This window comes from Electrophorus electricus, chromosome 13, assembly GCF_041902795.1.
Source record: "Electrophorus electricus isolate QZ-2024a chromosome 13, ASM4190279v1, whole genome shotgun sequence".
In the NCBI taxonomy this organism is placed as follows: Eukaryota; Metazoa; Chordata; class Actinopteri; order Gymnotiformes; family Gymnotidae; genus Electrophorus; species Electrophorus electricus.
This window is the reverse complement of record NC_137509.1, coordinates 23,735,997-23,754,466: the sequence shown is the minus strand read 5'-3', so window position 1 is coordinate 23,754,466 and position 18,470 is coordinate 23,735,997. Positions and strand designations below refer to the sequence as shown.

General features: G+C 35.6%; 16 pseudogenes; all 16 read right to left on the bottom strand.

Moving 5' to 3' along the window:
• Nucleotides 1-307: 307 nt before the first annotated feature.
• LOC145646053 (5S ribosomal RNA) lies at nt 308-426 on the bottom strand (annotated as a pseudogene).
• Nucleotides 427-1,220: 794 nt separating this feature from the next.
• On the bottom strand, nt 1,221-1,339 carry LOC145644920 (5S ribosomal RNA; annotated as a pseudogene).
• Nucleotides 1,340-2,130: 791 nt separating this feature from the next.
• LOC145645310 (5S ribosomal RNA) lies at nt 2,131-2,249 on the bottom strand (annotated as a pseudogene).
• Nucleotides 2,250-3,040: 791 nt separating this feature from the next.
• On the bottom strand, nt 3,041-3,159 carry LOC145645309 (5S ribosomal RNA; annotated as a pseudogene).
• Nucleotides 3,160-3,950: 791 nt separating this feature from the next.
• LOC145645308 (5S ribosomal RNA) lies at nt 3,951-4,069 on the bottom strand (annotated as a pseudogene).
• A 791-nt stretch (nt 4,070-4,860) lies between these two features.
• On the bottom strand, nt 4,861-4,979 carry LOC145644469 (5S ribosomal RNA; annotated as a pseudogene).
• A 792-nt stretch (nt 4,980-5,771) lies between these two features.
• On the bottom strand, nt 5,772-5,890 carry LOC145644468 (5S ribosomal RNA; annotated as a pseudogene).
• A 2,831-nt stretch (nt 5,891-8,721) lies between these two features.
• On the bottom strand, nt 8,722-8,840 carry LOC145644467 (5S ribosomal RNA; annotated as a pseudogene).
• Nucleotides 8,841-9,633: 793 nt separating this feature from the next.
• On the bottom strand, nt 9,634-9,752 carry LOC145644196 (5S ribosomal RNA; annotated as a pseudogene).
• Nucleotides 9,753-10,544: 792 nt separating this feature from the next.
• On the bottom strand, nt 10,545-10,663 carry LOC145645307 (5S ribosomal RNA; annotated as a pseudogene).
• A 793-nt stretch (nt 10,664-11,456) lies between these two features.
• LOC145645306 (5S ribosomal RNA) lies at nt 11,457-11,575 on the bottom strand (annotated as a pseudogene).
• A 791-nt stretch (nt 11,576-12,366) lies between these two features.
• LOC145644466 (5S ribosomal RNA) lies at nt 12,367-12,485 on the bottom strand (annotated as a pseudogene).
• Nucleotides 12,486-14,190: 1,705 nt separating this feature from the next.
• LOC145645303 (5S ribosomal RNA) lies at nt 14,191-14,309 on the bottom strand (annotated as a pseudogene).
• Nucleotides 14,310-15,102: 793 nt separating this feature from the next.
• Nucleotides 15,103-15,221, bottom strand: LOC145644465 (5S ribosomal RNA; annotated as a pseudogene).
• Nucleotides 15,222-16,927: 1,706 nt separating this feature from the next.
• Nucleotides 16,928-17,046, bottom strand: LOC145644464 (5S ribosomal RNA; annotated as a pseudogene).
• Nucleotides 17,047-17,840: 794 nt separating this feature from the next.
• On the bottom strand, nt 17,841-17,959 carry LOC145644463 (5S ribosomal RNA; annotated as a pseudogene).
• Nucleotides 17,960-18,470: the final 511 nt, after the last annotated feature.

The window sequence follows — 18,470 nt, the reverse complement described above, 5'->3', positions numbered from 1 at the left end:
GCTAACAGATAGTTTTTTTAAATTAATCACTGCACTTCACATCCTAGCATGTCATCTTAAAAGTAAATTAAAGTGATGCAAGAGACGCTTACAGCATCTCGTAGTCCAAGCTGCTAACAGATAGTTTTTTGATGAATCACTGCACTTCACATTCAGGCATGTGAGTTGGAGAGTAAATTAAAGTGATGCAAAAAAAACTTACAGCATCTGCTATTCCCATGTGCTAACAGATAGTTTTTTTTTATTAATCACTGCACTTCACATTTGAGCATGTCAGCTTGAAAGTAAATTAAAGTGATGCAAGAAAAGCTTACAGCACCTGGTATTCCTAGGTAGGGTCGCACCTCAGTACTATCCAGGCCCAAAGTTGTTCAGCTTCCAAGGTCCGATGAGATTGGACGTTCTCAAGCTGGTGTGGCCGTAAGCCTTAAACACTTACTCAAATTGCCTAATCATAGCAAATATGATCAAAGACCAATCTGACAATTTTTTTTTTATTAATCCCTGCACTTGACATTCTAGAATGTTATCTTGAAAGTAAATTAAATGATGCAATAAAAGCTTACAACATCTGGTATACGGAGGCACTAACAGACAGTTTTTTTATTAATCACTGCACTTCACATTCAAGCATGTCAGTTGGAGAGTAAATTAAAGTGATTCAATAAAAACTTACAGCATCTGCTATTCCCAGGTGCTAGCAGATAGTTTGATTTAATTATTCACTGCACTTCAAATTTGAACATGATAGCTTGAACATAAATTAAAGGGATGCAATAAAATCTTACAGCACCTGCTATTCCCTGGTACTAAAAGATTTCTATTTAATTTGTACACTTCACATTCAAGCATATCAGTTGCAGATTAAATTAAAGTGATGCAACAAAAACTTACAGCATCTGCTATTCCCAGGTGCTAACAGATAGTTTTTTTAAATTAATCACTGCACTTCACATCCTAGCATGTCATCTTAAAAGTAAATTAAAGTGATGCAAGAGAAGCTTACAGCATCTCGTAGTCCAAGCTGCTAACAGATAGTTTTTTGATGAATCACTGCACTTCACATTCAGGCATGTGAGTTGGAGAGTAAATTAAAGTGATGCAAAAAAAACTTACAGCATCTGCTATTCCCATGTGCGAACAGTTAGTTTTTTTTATTAATCACTGCACTTCACAATTGAGCATGTCAGCTTGAAAGTAAATTAAAGTGATGCAAGAAAAGCTTACAGCACCTGGTATTCCTAGGTAGGGTCCCACCTCAGTACTATCCAGGCCCAAAGTTGTTCAGCTTCCAAGGTCAGATGAGATTGGACATTCTCAAGCTGGTGTGGCCGTAAGCCTTAAACACTTACTCAAATTGCCTAATCATAGCAAATATGATCAAAGACCAATCTGACAATTTTTTTTATTAATCCCTGCACTTGACATTCTAGAATGTTATCTTGAAAGTAAATTAAATGATGCAATAAAAGCTTACAACATCTGGTATACGGAGGCACTAACAGAAAGTTTTTTTATTAATCACTGCACTTCACATTCAAGCATGTCAGTTGGAGAGTAAATTAAAGTGATGCAATAAAAACTTACAGCATCTGCTATCCCCAGGTGCTAGCAGATAGTTTGATTTAATTATTCACTGCACTTCAAATTTGAACATGATATCTTGAACATAAATTAAAGGGATGCAATAAAATCTTACAGCACCTGCTATTCCCTGGTACTAAAAGATTTCTATTTAATTTGTATACTTCACATTCAAGCATGTCAGTTGCAGATTAAATTAAAGTGATGCAACAAAAACTTACAGCATCTGCTATTCCCAGGTGCTAACAGATAGTTTTTTTAAATTAATCACTGCACTTCACATCCTAGCATGTCATCTTAAAAGTAAATTAAAGTGATGCAAGAGAATCTTACAGCATCTCGTAGTCCAAGCTGCTAACAGATAGTTTTTTGATGAATCACTGCACTTCACATTCAGGCATGTGAGTTGGAGAGTAAATGAAAGTGATGCAAAAAAAACTTATAGCATCTGCTATTCCCATGTGCTAACAGATAGTTTTTTTATTAATCACTGCACTTCACATTTGAGCATGTCAGCTTGAAAGTAAATTAAAGTGATGCAAGAAAAGCTTACAGCACCTGGTATTCCTAGGTAGGGTCCCACCTCAGTACTATCCAGGCCCAAAGTTGTTCAGCTTCCAAAGTCAGATGAGATTGGACGTTCTCAAGCTGGTGTGGCCGTAAGCCGTAAACACTTACTCAAATTGCCTAATCATAGCAAATATGATCAAAGACCAATCTGACAATTTTTTTTATTAATCCCTACACTTGACATTCTAGAATGTTATCTTGAAAGTAAATTAAATGATGCAATAAAAGCTTACAACATCTGGTATACGGAGGCACTAACAGGCAGTTTTTTTATTAATCACTGCACTTCACATTCAAGCATGTCAGTTGGAGAGTAAATTAAAGTGATGCAATAAAAACTTACAGCATCTGATATTCCCAGGTGCTAGCAGATAGTTTGATTTAATTATTCACTGCACTTCAAATTTGAACATGATAGCTTGAACATAAATTAAAGGGATGCAATAAAATCTTACAGCACCTGCTATTCCCTGGTACTAAAAGATTTCTATTTAATCTGTACACTTCACATACAAGCATGTCAGTTGCAGATTAAATTAAAGTGATGCAACAAAAACTTACAGCATCTGCTATTCCCAGGTGCTAACAGATAGTTTTTTTTAATTAATCACTGCACTTCACATCCTAGCATGTCATCTTAAAAGTAAATTAAAGTGATGCAAGAGAAGCTTACAGCATCTCGTAGTCCAAGCTGCTAACAGATAGTTTTTTGATGAATCACTGCACTTCACATTCAGGCATGTGAGTTGGAGAGTAAATGAAAGTGATGCAAAAAAAACTTATAGCATCTGCTATTCCCATGTGCTAACAGATAGTTTTTTTATTAATCACTGCACTTCACATTTGAGCATGTCAGCTTGAAAGTAAATTAAAGTGATGCAAGAAAAGCTTACAGCACCTGGTATTCCTAGGTAGGGTCCCACCTCAGTACTATCCAGGCCCAAAGTTGTTCAGCTTCCAAAGTCAGATGAGATTGGACGTTCTCAAGCTGGTGTGGCCGTAAGCCTTAAACACTTACTCAAATTGCCTAATCATAGCAAATATGATCAAAGACCAATCTGACAATTTTTTTTATTAATCCCTGCACTTGACATTCTAGAATATTATCTTGAAAGTAAATTAAATGATGCAATAAAAGCTTACAACATCTGGTATACGGAGGCACTAACAGACAGTTTTTTGATGAATCACTGCACTTCACATTCAAGCATGTCAGTTCGAGAGTAAATTAAAGTGATGCAATAAAAACTTACAGCATCTGCTATTCCCAGGTGCTAGCAGATAGTTTGATTTAATTATTCACTGCACTTCAAATTTGAACATGATAGCTTGAACATAAATTAAAGGGATGCAATAAAATCTTACAGCACCTGCTATTCCCTGGTACTAAAAGATTTCTATTTAATTTGTACACTTCACATTCAAGCATGTCAGTTGCAGATTAAATTAAAGTGATGCAACAAAAACTTACAGCATCTGCTATTCCCAGGTGCTAACAGATAGTTTTTTTAAATTAATCACTGCACTTCACATCCTAGCATGTCATCTTAAAAGTAAATTAAAGTGATGCAAGAGAATCTTACAGCATCTCGTAGTCCAAGCTGCTAACAGATAGTTTTTTGATGAATCACTGCACTTCACATTCAGGCATGTGAGTTGGAGAGTAAATGAAAGTGATGCAAAAAAAACTTATAGCATCTGCTATTCCCATGTGCTAACAGATAGTTTTTTTATTAATCACTGCACTTCACATTTGAGCATGTCAGCTTGAATGTAAATTAAAGTGATGCAAGAAAAGCTTACAGCACCTGGTATTCCTAGGTAGGGTCCCACCTCAGTACTATCCAGGCCCAAAGTTGTTCAGCTTCCAAAGTCAGATGAGATTGGACGTTCTCAAGCTGGTGTGGCCGTAAGCCTTAAACACTTACTCAAATTGCCTAATCATAGCAAATATGATCAAAGACCAATCTGACAATTTTTTTTATTAATCCCTGCACTTGACATTCTAGAATGTTATCTTGAAAGTAAATTAAATGATGCAATAAAAGCTTACAACATCTGGTATACGGAGGCACTAACAGACAGTTTTTTGATGAATCACTGCACTTCACATTCAAGCATGTCAGTTGGAGAGTAAATTAAAGTGATGCAATAAAAACTTACAGCATCTGCTATTCCCAGGTGCTAGCAGATAGTTTGATTTAATTATTCACTGCACTTCAAATTTGAACACGATAGCTTGAACATAAACTAAAGGGATGCAATAAAATCTTACAGCACCTGCTATTCCCTGGTACTAAAAGATTTCTATTTAATTTGTACACTTCACATTCAAGCATGTCAGTTGCAGATTAAATTAAAGTGATGCAACAAAAACTTACAGCATCTGCTATTCCCAGGTGCTAACAGATAGTTTTTTTAAATTAATCACTGCACTTCACATCCTAGCATGTCATCTTAAAAGTAAATTAAAGTGATGCAAGAGAATCTTACAGCATCTCGTAGTCCAAGCTGCTAACAGATAGTTTTTTGATAAATCACTGCACTTCACATTCAGGCATGTGAGTTGGAGAGTAAATGAAAGTGATGCAAAAAAAACTTATAGCATCTGCTATTCCCATGTGCGAACAGATAGTTTTTTTATTAATCACTGCACTTCACATTTGAGCATGTCAGCTTGAAAGTAAATTAAAGTGATGCAAGAAAAGCTTACAGCACCTGGTATTCCTAGGTAGGGTCCCACCTCAGTACTATCCAGGCCCAAAGTTGTTCAGCTTCCAAGGTCAGATGAGATTGGACGTTCTCAAGCTGGTGTGGCCGTAAGCCTTAAACACTTACTCAAATTGCCTAATCATAGCAAATATGATCAAAGACCAATCTGACAATTTTTTTTTATTAATCCCTGCACTTGACATTCTAGAATGTTATCTTGAAAGTAAATTAAATGATGCAATAAAAGCTTACAACATCTGGTATACGGAGGCACTAACAGACAGTTTTTTTATTAATCACTGCACTTCACATTCAAGCATGTCAGTTGGAGAGTAAATTAAAGTGATGCAATAAAAACTTACAGCATCTGCTATTCCCAGGTGCTAGCAGATAGTTTGATTTAATTATTCACTGCACTTCACATTCAAGCATGTCAGTTGGAGAGTAAATTAAAGTGATGCAATAAAATCTTACAGCACCTGCTATTCCCTGGTACTAAAAGATTTCTATTTAATTTGTACACTTCACATTCAAGCATGTCAGTTGCAGATTAAATTAAAGTGATGCAACAAAAACTTACAGCATCTGCTATTCCCAGGTGCTAACAGATAGTTTTTTTAAATTAATCACTGCACTTCACATCCTAGCATGTCATCTTAAAAGTAAATTAAAGTGATGCAAGAGAATCTTACAGCATCTCGTAGTCCAAGCTGCTAACAGATAGTTTTTTGATAAATCACTGCACTTCACATTCAGGCATGTGAGTTGGAGAGTAAATGAAAGTGATGCAAAAAAAACTTATAGCATCTGCTATTCCCATGTGCGAACAGATAGTTTTTTTATTAATCACTGCACTTCACATTTGAGCATGTCAGCTTGAAAGTAAATTAAAGTGATGCAAGAAAAGCTTACAGCACCTGGTATTCCTAGGTAGGGTCCCACCTCAGTACTATCCAGGCCCAAAGTTGTTCAGCTTCCAAGGTCAGATGAGATTGGACGTTCTCAAGCTGGTGTGGCCGTAAGCCTTAAACACTTACTCAAATTGCCTAATCATAGCAAATATGATCAAAGACCAATCTGACAATTTTTTTTTATTAATCCCTGCACTTGACATTCTAGAATGTTATCTTGAAAGTAAATTAAATGATGCAATAAAAGCTTACAACATCTGGTATACGGAGGCACTAACAGACAGTTTTTTTATTAATCACTGCACTTCACATTCAAGCATGTCAGTTGGAGAGTAAATTAAAGTGATGCAATAAAAACTTACAGCATCTGCTATTCCCAGGTGCTAGCAGATAGTTTGATTTAATTATTCACTGCACTTCACATTCAAGCATGTCAGTTGGAGAGTAAATTAAAGTGATGCAATAAAATCTTACAGCACCTGCTATTCCCTGGTACTAAAAGATTTCTATTTAATTTGTACACTTCACATTCAAGCATGTCAGTTGCAGATTAAATTAAAGTGATGCAACAAAAACTTACAGCATCTGCTATTCCCAGGTGCTAACAGATAGTTTTTTTAAATTAATCACTGCACTTCACATCCTAGCATGTCATCTTAAAAGTAAATTAAAGTGATGCAAGAGAATCTTACAGAATCTCGTAGTCCAAGCTGCTAACAGATAGTTTTTTGATAAATCACTGCACTTCACATTCAGGCATGTGAGTTGGAGAGTAAATGAAAGTGATGCAAAAAAAACTTATAGCATCTGCTATTCCCATGTGCTAACAGATAGTTTTTTTTATTAATCACTGCACTTCACATTTGAGCATGTCAGCTTGAAAGTAAATTAAAGTGATGCAAGAAAAGCTTACAGCACCTGGTATTCCTAGGTAGGGTCCCACCTCAGTACTATCCAGGCCGAAAGTTGTTCAGCTTCCAAAGTCAGATGAGATTGGACGTTCTCAAGCTGGTGTGGCCGTAAGCCTTAAACACTTACTCAAATTGCCTAATCATAGCAAATATGATCAAAGACCAATCTGACAATTTTTTTTATTAATCCCTGCACTTGACATTCTAGAATGTTATCTTGAAAGTAAATTAAATGATGCAATAAAAGCTTACAACATCTGGTATACGGAGGCACTAACAGACAGTTTTTTTATTAATCACTGCACTTCACATTCAAGCATGTCAGTTGGAGAGTAAATTAAAGTGATGCAATAAAAACTTACAGCATCTGCTATTCCCAGGTGCTAGCAGATAGTTTGATTTAATTATTCACTGCACTTCAAATTTGAACATGATAGCTTGAACATAAATTAAAGGGATGCAATAAAATCTTACAGCACCTGCTATTCCCTGGTACTAAAAGATTTCTATTTAATCTGTACACTTCACATACAAGCATGTCAGTTGCAGATTAAATTAAAGTGATGCAACAAAAACTTACAGCATCTGCTATTCCCAGGTGCTAACAGATAGTTTTTTTTAATTAATCACTGCACTTCAAATTTGAACATGATAGCTTGAACATAAATTAAAGGGATGCAATAAAATCTTACAGCACCTGCTATTCCCTGGTACTAAAAGATTTCTATTTAATTTGTACACTTCACATTCAAGCATGTCAGTTGCAGATTAAATTAAAGTGATGCAACAAAAACTTACAGCATCTGCTATTCCCAGGTGCTAACAGATAGTTTTTTTTAATTAATCACTGCACTTCACATCCTAGCATGTCATCTTAAAAGTAAATTAAAGTGATGCAAGAGAAGCTTACAGCATCTCATAGTCCAAGCTGCTAACAGATAGTTTTTTTTATTAATCACTGCACTTCACATTTGAGCATGTCAGCTTGAAAGTAAATTAAAGTGATGCAAGAAAAGCTTACAGCACCTGGTATTCCTAGGTAGGGTCCCACCTCAGTACTATCCAGGCCGAAAGTTGTTCAGCTTCCAAAGTCAGATGAGATTGGACGTTCTCAAGCTGGTGTGGCCGTAAGCCTTAAACACTTACTCAAATTGCCTAATCATAGCAAATATGATCAAAGACCAATCTGACAATTTTTTTTATTAATCCCTGCACTTGACATTCTAGAATGTTATCTTGAAAGTAAATTAAATGATGCAATAAAAGCTTACAACATCTGGTATACGGAGGCACTAACAGACAGTTTTTTTATTAATCACTGCACTTCACATTCAAGCATGTCAGTTGGAGAGTAAATGAAAGTGATGCAATAAAAACTTACAGCATCTGCTATTCCCAGGTGCTAGCAGATAGTTTGATTTAATTATTCACTGCACTTCAAATTTGAACATGATAGCTTGAACATAAATTAAAGGGATGCAATAAAATATTACAGCACCTGCTATTCCCTGGTACTAAAAGATTTCTATTTAATCTGTACACTTCACATACAAGCATGTCAGTTGCAGATTAAATTAAAGTGATGCAACAAAAACTTACAGCATCTGCTATTCCCAGGTGCTAACAGATAGTTTTTTTTAATTAATCACTGCACTTCAAATTTGAACATGATAGCTTGAACATAAATTAAAGGGATGCAATAAAATCTTACAGCACCTGCTATTCCCTGGTACTAAAAGATTTCTATTTAATTTGTACACTTCACATTCAAGCATGTCAGTTGCAGATTAAATTAAAGTGATGCAACAAAAACTTACAGCATCTGCTATTCCCAGGTGCTAACAGATAGTTTTTTTTAATTAATCACTGCACTTCACATCCTAGCATGTCATCTTAAAAGTAAATTAAAGTGATGCAAGAGAAGCTTACATCATCTCATAGTCCAAGCTGCTAACAGATAGTTTTTTTTATTAATCACTGCACTTCACATTTGAGCATGTCAGCTTGAAAGTAAATTAAAGTGATGCAAGAAAAGCTTACAGCACCTGGTATTCCTAGGTAGGGTCCCACCTCAGTACTATCCAGGCCCAAAGTTGTTCAGCTTCCAAGGTCAGATGAGATTGGACGTTCTCAAGCTGGTGTGGCCGTAAGCCTTAAACACTTACTCAAATTGCCTAATCATAGCAAATATGATCAAAGACCAATCTGACAATTTTTTTTATTAATCCCTGCACTTGACATTCTAGAATGTTATCTTGAAAGTAAATTAAATGATGCAATAAAAGCTTACAACATCTGGTATACGGAGGCACTAACAGACAGTTTTTTTATTAATCACTGCACTTCACATTCAAGCATGTCAGTTGGAGAGTAAATGAAAGTGATGCAATAAAAACTTACAGCATCTGCTATTCCCAGGTGCTAGCAGATAGTTTGATTTAATTATTCACTGCACTTCAAATTTGAACATGATAGCTTGAACATAAATTAAAGGGATGCAATAAAATCTTACAGCACCTGCTATTCCCTGGTACTAAAAGATTTCTATTTAATCTGTACACTTCACATACAAGCATGTCAGTTGCAGATTAAATTAAAGTGATGCAACAAAAACTTACAGCATCTGCTATTCCCAGGTGCTAACAGATAGTTTTTTTTAATTAATCACTGCACTTCACATCCTAGCATGTCATCTTAAAAGTAAATTAAAGTGATGCAAGAGAAGCTTACAGCATCTCGTAGTCCAAGCTGCTAACAGATAGTTTTTTGATGAATCACTGCACTTCACATTCAGGCATGTGAGTTGGAGAGTAAATTAAAGTGATGCAAAAAAAACTTACAGCATCTGCTATTCCCATGTGATAACAGATAGTTTTTTTTAATTAATCACTGCACTTCACATTTGAGCATGTCAGCTTGAAAGTAAATTAAAGTGATGCAAGAAAAGCTTACAGCACCTGGTATTCCTAGGTAGGGTCCCACCTCAGTACTATCCAGGCCCAAAGTTGTTCAGCTTCCAAGGTCAGATGAGATTGGACGTTCTCAAGTAGGTGTGGCCGTAAGCCTTAAACACTTACTCAAATTGCCTAATCATAGCAAATATGATCAAAGACCAATCTGACAATTTTTTTTTATTAATCCCTGCACTTGACATTCTAGAATGTTATCTTGAAAGTAAATTAAATGATGCAATAAAAGCTTACAACATCTGGTATACGGAGGCACTAACAGACTGTTTTTTTATTAATCACTGCACTTCACATTCAAGCATGTCAGTTGGAGAGTAAATTAAAGTGATGCAATAAAAACTTACAGCATCTGCTATTCCCAGGTGCTAGCAGATAGTTTGATTTAATTATTCACTGCACTTCAAATTTGAACATGATAGCTTGAACATAAATTAAAGGGATGCAATAAAATCTTACAGCACCTGCTATTCCCTGGTACTAAAAGATTTCTATTTAATCTGTACACTTCACATACAAGCATGTCAGTTGCAGATTAAATTAAAGTGATGCAACAAAAACTTACAGCATCTGCTATTCCCAGGTGCTAACAGATAGTTTTTTTTAATTAATCACTGCACTTCACATCCTAGCATGTCATCTTAAAAGTAAATTAAAGTGATGCAAGAGAAGCTTACAGCATCTCGTAGTCCAAGCTGCTAACAGATAGTTTTTTGATGAATCACTGCACTTCACATTCAGGCATGTGAGTTGGAGAGTAAATGAAAGTGATGCAAAAAAAACTTATAGCATCTGCTATTCCCATGTGCTAACAGATAGTTTTTTTATTAATCACTGCACTTCACATTTGAGCATGTCAGCTTGAAAGTAAATTAAAGTGATGCAAGAAAAGCTTACAGCACCTGGTATTCCTAGGTAGGGTCCCACCTCAGTACTATCCAGGCCCAAAGTTGTTCAGCTTCCAAAGTCAGATGAGATTGGACGTTCTCAAGCTGGTGTGGCCGTAAGCCTTAAACACTTACTCAAATTGCCTAATCATAGCAAATATGATCAAAGACCAATCTGACATTTTTTTTTATTAATCCCTGCACTTGACATTCTAGAATGTTATCTTGAAAGTAAATTAAATGATGCAATAAAAGCTTACAACATCTGGTATACGGAGGCACTAACAGACAGTTTTTTGATGAATCACTGCACTTCACATTCAAGCATGTCAGTTGGAGAGTAAATTAAAGTGATGCAATAAAAACTTACAGCATCTGCTATTCCCAGGTGCTAGCAGATAGTTTGATTTAATTATTCACTGCACTTCAAATTTGAACACGATAGCTTGAACATAAACTAAAGGGATGCAATAAAATCTTACAGCACCTGCTATTCCCTGGTACTAAAAGATTTCTATTTAATTTGTACACTTCACATTCAAGCATGTCAGTTGCAGATTAAATTAAAGTGATGCAACAAAAACTTACAGCATCTGCTATTCCCAGGTGCTAACAGATAGTTTTTTTAAATTAATCACTGCACTTCACATCCTAGCATGTCATCTTAAAAGTAAATTAAAGTGATGCAAGAGAATCTTACAGCATCTCGTAGTCCAAGCTGCTAACAGATAGTTTTTTGATGAATCACTGCACTTCACATTCAGGCATGTGAGTTGGAGAGTAAATTAAAGTGATGCAAAAAAAACTTACAGCATCTGCTATTCCCATGTGCTAACAGATAGTTTTTTTTTATTAATCACTGCACTTCACATTTGAGCATGTCAGCTTGAAAGTAAATTAAAGTGATGCAAGAAAAGCTTACAGCACCTGGTATTCCTAGGTAGGGTCCCACCTCAGTACTATCCAGGCCCAAAGTTGTTCAGCTTCCAAAGTCAGATGAGATTGGACGTTCTCAAGCTGGTGTGGCCGTAAGCCTTAAACACTTACTCAAATTGCCTAATCATAGCAAATATGATCAAAGACCAATCTGACAATTTTTTTTATTAATCCCTGCACTTGACATTCTAGAATGTTATCTTGAAAGTAAATTAAATGATGCAATAAAAGCTTACAACATCTGGTATACGGAGGCACTAACAGACAGTTTTTTGATGAATCACTGCACTTCACATTCAAGCATGTCAGTTGGAGAGTAAATTAAAGTGATGCAATAAAAACTTACAGCATCTGCTATTCCCAGGTGCTAGCAGATAGTTTGATTTAATTATTCACTGCACTTCAAATTTGAACATGATAGCTTGAACATAAATTAAAGGGATGCAATAAAATCTTACAACACCTGCTATTCCCTGGTACTAAAAGATTTCTATTTAATCTGTACACTTCACATACAAGCATGTCAGTTGCAGATTAAATTAAAGTGATGCAACAAAAACTTACAGCATCTGCTATTCCCAGGTGCTAACAGATAGTTTTTTTAAATTAATCACTGCACTTCACATCCTAGCATGTCATCTTAAAAGTAAATTAAAGTGATGCAAGAGAATCTTACAGCATCTCGTAGTCCAAGCTGCTAACAGATAGTTTTTTGATAAATCACTGCACTTCACATTCAGGCATGTGAGTTGGAGAGTAAATGAAAGTGATGCAAAAAAAACTTATACCATCTGCTATTCCCATGTGCTAACAGATAGTTTTTTTATTAATCACTGCACTTCACATTTGAGCATGTCAGCTTGAAAGTAAATTAAAGTGATGCAAGAAAAGCTTACAGCACCTGGTATTCCTAGGTAGGGTCCCACCTCAGTACTATCCAGGCCCAAAGTTGTTCAGCTTCCAAGGTCAGATGAGATTGGACGTTCTCAAGCTGGTGTGGCCGTAAGCCTTAAACACTTACTCAAATTGCCTAATCATAGCAAATATGATCAAAGACCAATCTGACAATTTTTTTTTATTAATCCCTGCACTTGACATTCTAGAATGTTATCTTGAAAGTAAATTAAATGATGCAATAAAAGCTTACAACATCTGGTATACGGAGGCACTAACAGACAGTTTTTTTATTAATCACTGCACTTCACATTCAAGCATGTCAGTTGGAGAGTAAATTAAAGTGATGCAATAAAAACTTACAGCATCTGCTATTCCCAGGTGCTAGCAGATAGTTTGATTTAATTATTCACTGCACTTCACACTCAAGCATGTCAGTTGGAGAGTAAATTAAAGTGATGCAATAAAATCTTACAGCACCTGCTATTCCCTGGTACTAAAAGATTTCTATTTAATTTGTACACTTCACATTCAAGCATGTCAGTTGCAGATTAAATTAAAGTGATGCAACAAAAACTTACAGCATCTGCTATTCCCAGGTGCTAACAGATAGTTTTTTTAAATTAATCACTGCACTTCACATCCTAGCATGTCATCTTAAAAGTAAATTAAAGTGATGCAAGAGAATCTTACAGCATCTCGTAGTCCAAGCTGCTAACAGATAGTTTTTTGATAAATCACTGCACTTCACATTCAGGCATGTGAGTTGGAGAGTAAATGAAAGTGATGCAAAAAAAACTTATAGCATCTGCTATTCCCATGTGCTAACAGATAGTTTTTTTTATTAATCACTGCACTTCACATTTGAGCATGTCAGCTTGAAAGTAAATTAAAGTGATGCAAGAAAAGCTTACAGCACCTGGTATTCCTAGGTAGGGTCCCACCTCAGTACTATCCAGGCCGAAAGTTGTTCAGCTTCCAAAGTCAGATGAGATTGGACGTTCTCAAGCTGGTGTGGCCGTAAGCCTTAAACACTTACTCAAATTGCCTAATCATAGCAAATATGATCAAAGACCAATCTGACAATTTTTTTTATTAATCCCTGCACTTGACATTCTAGAATGTTATCTTGAAAGTAAATTAAATGATGCAATAAAAGCTTACAACATCTGGTATACGGAGGCACTAACAGACAGTTTTTTTATTAATCACTGCACTTCACATTCAAGCATGTCAGTTGGAGAGTAAATGAAAGTGATGCAATAAAAACTTACAGCATCTGCTATTCCCAGGTGCTAGCAGATAGTTTGATTTAATTATTCACTGCACTTCAAATTTGAACATGATAGCTTGAACATAAATTAAAGGGATGCAATAAAATCTTACAGCACCTGCTATTCCCTGGTACTAAAAGATTTCTATTTAATCTGTACACTTCACATACAAGCATGTCAGTTGCAGATTAAATTAAAGTGATGCAACAAAAACTTACAGCATCTGCTATTCCCAGGTGCTAACAGATAGTTTTTTTAAATTAATCACTGCACTTCACATCCTAGCATGTCATCTTAAAAGTAAATTAAAGTGATGCAAGAGAAGCTTACAGCATCTCGTAGTCCAAGCTGCTAACAGATAGTTTTTTGATGAATCACTGCACTTCACATTCAGGCATGTGAGTTGGAGAGTAAATTAAAGTGATGCAAAAAAAACTTACAGCATCTGCTATTCCCATGTGCTAACAGATAGTTTTTTTTAATTAATCACTGCACTTCACATTTGAGCATGTCAGCTTGAAAGTAAATTAAAGTGATGCAAGAAAAGCTTACAGCACCTGGTATTCCTAGGTAGGGTCCCACCTCAGTACTATCCAGGCCCAAAGTTGTTCAGCTTCCAAAGTCAGATGAGATTGGACGTTCTCAAGCTGGTGTGGCCGTAAGCCTTAAACACTTACTCAAATTGCCTAATCATAGCAAATATGATCAAAGACCAATCTGACAATTTTTTTTATTAATCCCTGCACTTGACATTCTAGAATGTTATCTTGAAAGTAAATTAAATGATGCAATAAAAGCTTACAACATCTGGTATACGGAGGCACTAACAGACAGTTTTTTTATTAATCACTGCACTTCACATTCAAGCATGTCAGTTGGAGAGTAAATTAAAGTGATGCAATAAAAACTTACAGCATCTGATATTCCCAGGTGCTAGCAGATAGTTTGATTTAATTATTCACTGCACTTCAAATTTGAACATGATAGCTTGAACATAAATTAAAGGGATGCAATAAAATCTTACAACACCTGCTATTCCCTGGTACTAAAAGATTTCAATTTAATCTGTACACTTCACATACAAGCATGTCAGTTGCAGATTAAATTAAAGTGATGCAACAAAAACTTACAGCATCTGCTATTCCCAGGTGCTAACAGATAGTTTTTTTTAATTAATCACTGCACTTCACATCCTAGCATGTCATCTTAAAAGTAAATTAAAGTGATGCAAGAGAAGCTTACAGCATCTCGTAGTCCAAGCTGCTAACAGATAGTTTTTTGATGAATCACTGCACTTCACATTCAGGCATGTGAGTTGGAGAGTAAATTAAAGTGATGCAAAAAAAACTTACAGCATCTGCTATTCCCATGTGCTAACAGATAGGTTTTTTTTATTAATCACTGCACTTCACATTTGAGCATGTCAGCTTGAAAGTAAATTAAAGTGATGCAAGAAAAGCTTACAGCACCTGGTATTCCTAGGTAGGGTCCCACCTCAGTACTATCCAGGCCCAAAGTTGTTCAGCTTCCAAGGTCAGATGAGATTGGACGTTCTCAAGCTGGTGTGGCCGTAAGCCTTAAACACTTACTCAAATTGCCTAATCATAGCAAATATGATCAAAGACCAATCTGACAATTTTTTTTTATTAATCCCTGCACTTGACATTCTAGAATGTTATCTTGAAAGTAAATTAAATGATGCAATAAAAGCTTACAACATCTGGTATACGGAGGCACTAACAGAAAGTTTTTTTATTAATCACTGCACTTCACATTCAAGCATGTCAGTTGGAGAGTAAATTAAAGTGATGCAATAAAAACTTACAGCATCTGCTATTCCCAGGTGCTAGCAGATAGTTTGATTTAATTATTCACTGCACTTCAAATTTGAACATGATAGCTTGAACATAAATTAAAGGGATGCAATAAAATCTTACAGCACCTGCTATTCCCTGGTACTAAAAGATTTCTATTTAATTTGTACACTTCACATTCAAGCATGTCAGTTGCAGATTAAATTAAAGTGATGCAACAAAAACTTACAGCATCTGCTATTCCCAGGTGCTAACAGATAGTTTTTTTTAATTAATCACTGCACTTCACATCCTAGCATGTCATCTTAAAAGTAAATTAAAGTGATGCAAGAGAATCTTACAGCATCTCGTAGTCCAAGTTGCTAACAGATAGTTTTTTGATGAATCACTGCACTTCACATTCAGGCATGTGAGTTGGAGAGTAAATTATAGTGATGCAAAAAAAACTTACAGCATCTGCTATTTCCATGTGCTAACAGATAGTTTTTTTTTATTAATCACTGCACTTCACATTTGAGCATGTCAGCTTGAAAGTAAATTAAAGTGATCCAAGAAAAGCTTACAGCACCTGGTATTCCTAGGTAGGGTCCCACCTCAGTACTATCCAGGCCCAAAGTTGTTCAGCTTCCAAAGTCAGATGAGATTGGACGTTCTCAAGCTTGTGTGGCCGTAAGCCTTAAACACTTACTCAAATTGCCTAATCATAGCAAATATGATCAAAGACCAATCTGACAATTTTTTTTATTAATCCCTGCACTTGACATTCTAGAATGTTATCTTGAAAGTAAATTAAATGATGCAATAAAAGCTTACAACATCTGGTATACGGAGGCACTAACAGACAGTTTTTTTATTAATCACTGCACTTCACATTCAAGCATGTCAGTTGGAGAGTAAATTAAAGTGATGCAATAAAAACTTACAGCATCTGATATTCCCAGGTGCTAGCAGATAGTTTGATTTAATTATTCACTGCACTTCAAATTTGAACATGATAGCTTGAACATAAATTAAAGGGATGCAATAAAATCTTACAACACCTGCTATTCCCTGGTACTAAAAGATTTCTATTTAATCTGTACACTTCACATACAAGCATGTCAGTTGCAGATTAAATTAAAGTGATGCAACAAAAACTTACAGCATCTGCTATTCCCAGGTGCTAACAGATAGTTTTTTTTAATTAATCACTGCACTTCACATCCTAGCATGTCATCTTAAAAGTAAATTAAAGTGATGCAAGAGAAGCTTACAGCATCTCGTAGTCCAAGCTGCTAACAGATAGTTTTTTGATGAATCACTGCACTTCACATTCAGGCATGTGAGTTGGAGAGTAAATTAAAGTGATGCAAAAAAAACTTACAGCATCTGCTATTCCCATGTGCTAACAGATAGGTTTTTTTTATTAATCACTGCACTTCACATTTGAGCATGTCAGCTTGAAAGTAAATTAAAGTGATGCAAGAAAAGCTTACAGCACCTGGTATTCCTAGGTAGGGTCCCACCTCAGTACTATCCAGGCCCAAAGTTGTTCAGCTTCCAAGGTCAGATGAGATTGGACGTTCTCAAGCTGGTGTGGCCGTAAGCCTTAAACACTTACTCAAATTGCCTAATCATAGCAAATATGATCAAAGACCAATCTGACAATTTTTTTTTATTAATCCCTGCACTTGACATTCTAGAATGTTATCTTGAAAGTAAATTAAATGATGCAATAAAAGCTTACAACATCTGGTATACGGAGGCACTAACAGAAAGTTTTTTTATTAATCACTACACTTCACATTCAAGCATGTCAGTTGGAGAGTAAATTAAAGTGATGCAATAAAAACTTACAGCATCTGATATTCCCAGGTGCTAGCAGATAGTTTGATTTAATTATTGACTGCACTTCAAATTTGAACATGATAGCTTGAACATAAATTAAAGGGATGCAATAAAATCTTACAGCACCTGCTATTCCCTGGTACTAAAAGATTTCTATTTAATCTGTACACTTCACATACAAGCATGTCAGTTGCAGATTAAATTAAAGTGATGCAACAAAAACTTACAGCATCTGCTATTCCCAGGTGCTAACAGATAGTTTTTTTTAATTAATCACTGCACTTCACATCCTAGCATGTCATCTTAAAAGTAAATTAAAGTGATGCAAGAGAAGCTTACAGCATCTCGTAGTCCAAGCTGCTAACAGATAGTTTTTTGATGAATCACTGCACTTCACATTCAGGCATGTGAGTTGGAGAGTAAATTAAAGTGATGCAAAAAAAACTTACAGCATCTGCTATTCCCATGTGCTAACAGATAGGTTTTTTTTATTAATCACTGCACTTCACATTTGAGCATGTCAGCTTGAAAGTAAATTAAAGTGATGCAAGAAAAGCTTACAGCACCTGGTATTCCTAGGTAGGGTCCCACCTCAGTACTATCCAGGCCCAAAGTTGTTCAGCTTCCAAGGTCAGATGAGATTGGACGTTCTCAAGCTGGTGTGGCCGTAAGCCTTAAACACTTACTCAAATTGCCTAATCATAGCAAATATGATCAAAGACCAATCTGACAATTTTTTTTTATTAATCCCTGCACTTGACATTCTAGAATGTTATCTTGAAAGTAAATTAAATGATGCAATAAAAGCTTACAACATCTGGTATACGGAGGCACTAACAGACAGTTTTTTTATTAATCACTGCACTTCACATTCAAGCATGTCAGTTGGAGAGTAAATTAAAGTGATGCAATAAAAACGTACAGCATCTGCTATTCCCAGGTGCTAGCAGATAGTTTGATTTAATTATTCACTGCACTTCAAATTTGAACATGATAGCTTGAACATAAATTAAAGGGATGCAATAAAATCTTACAGCACCTGCTATTCCCTGGTACTAAAAGATTTCTATTTAATTTGTACACTTCACATTCAAGCATGTCAGTTGCAGATTAAATTAAAGTGATGCAACAAAAACTTACAGCATCTGCTATTCCCATGTGCTAACAGATAGGTTTTTTTTATT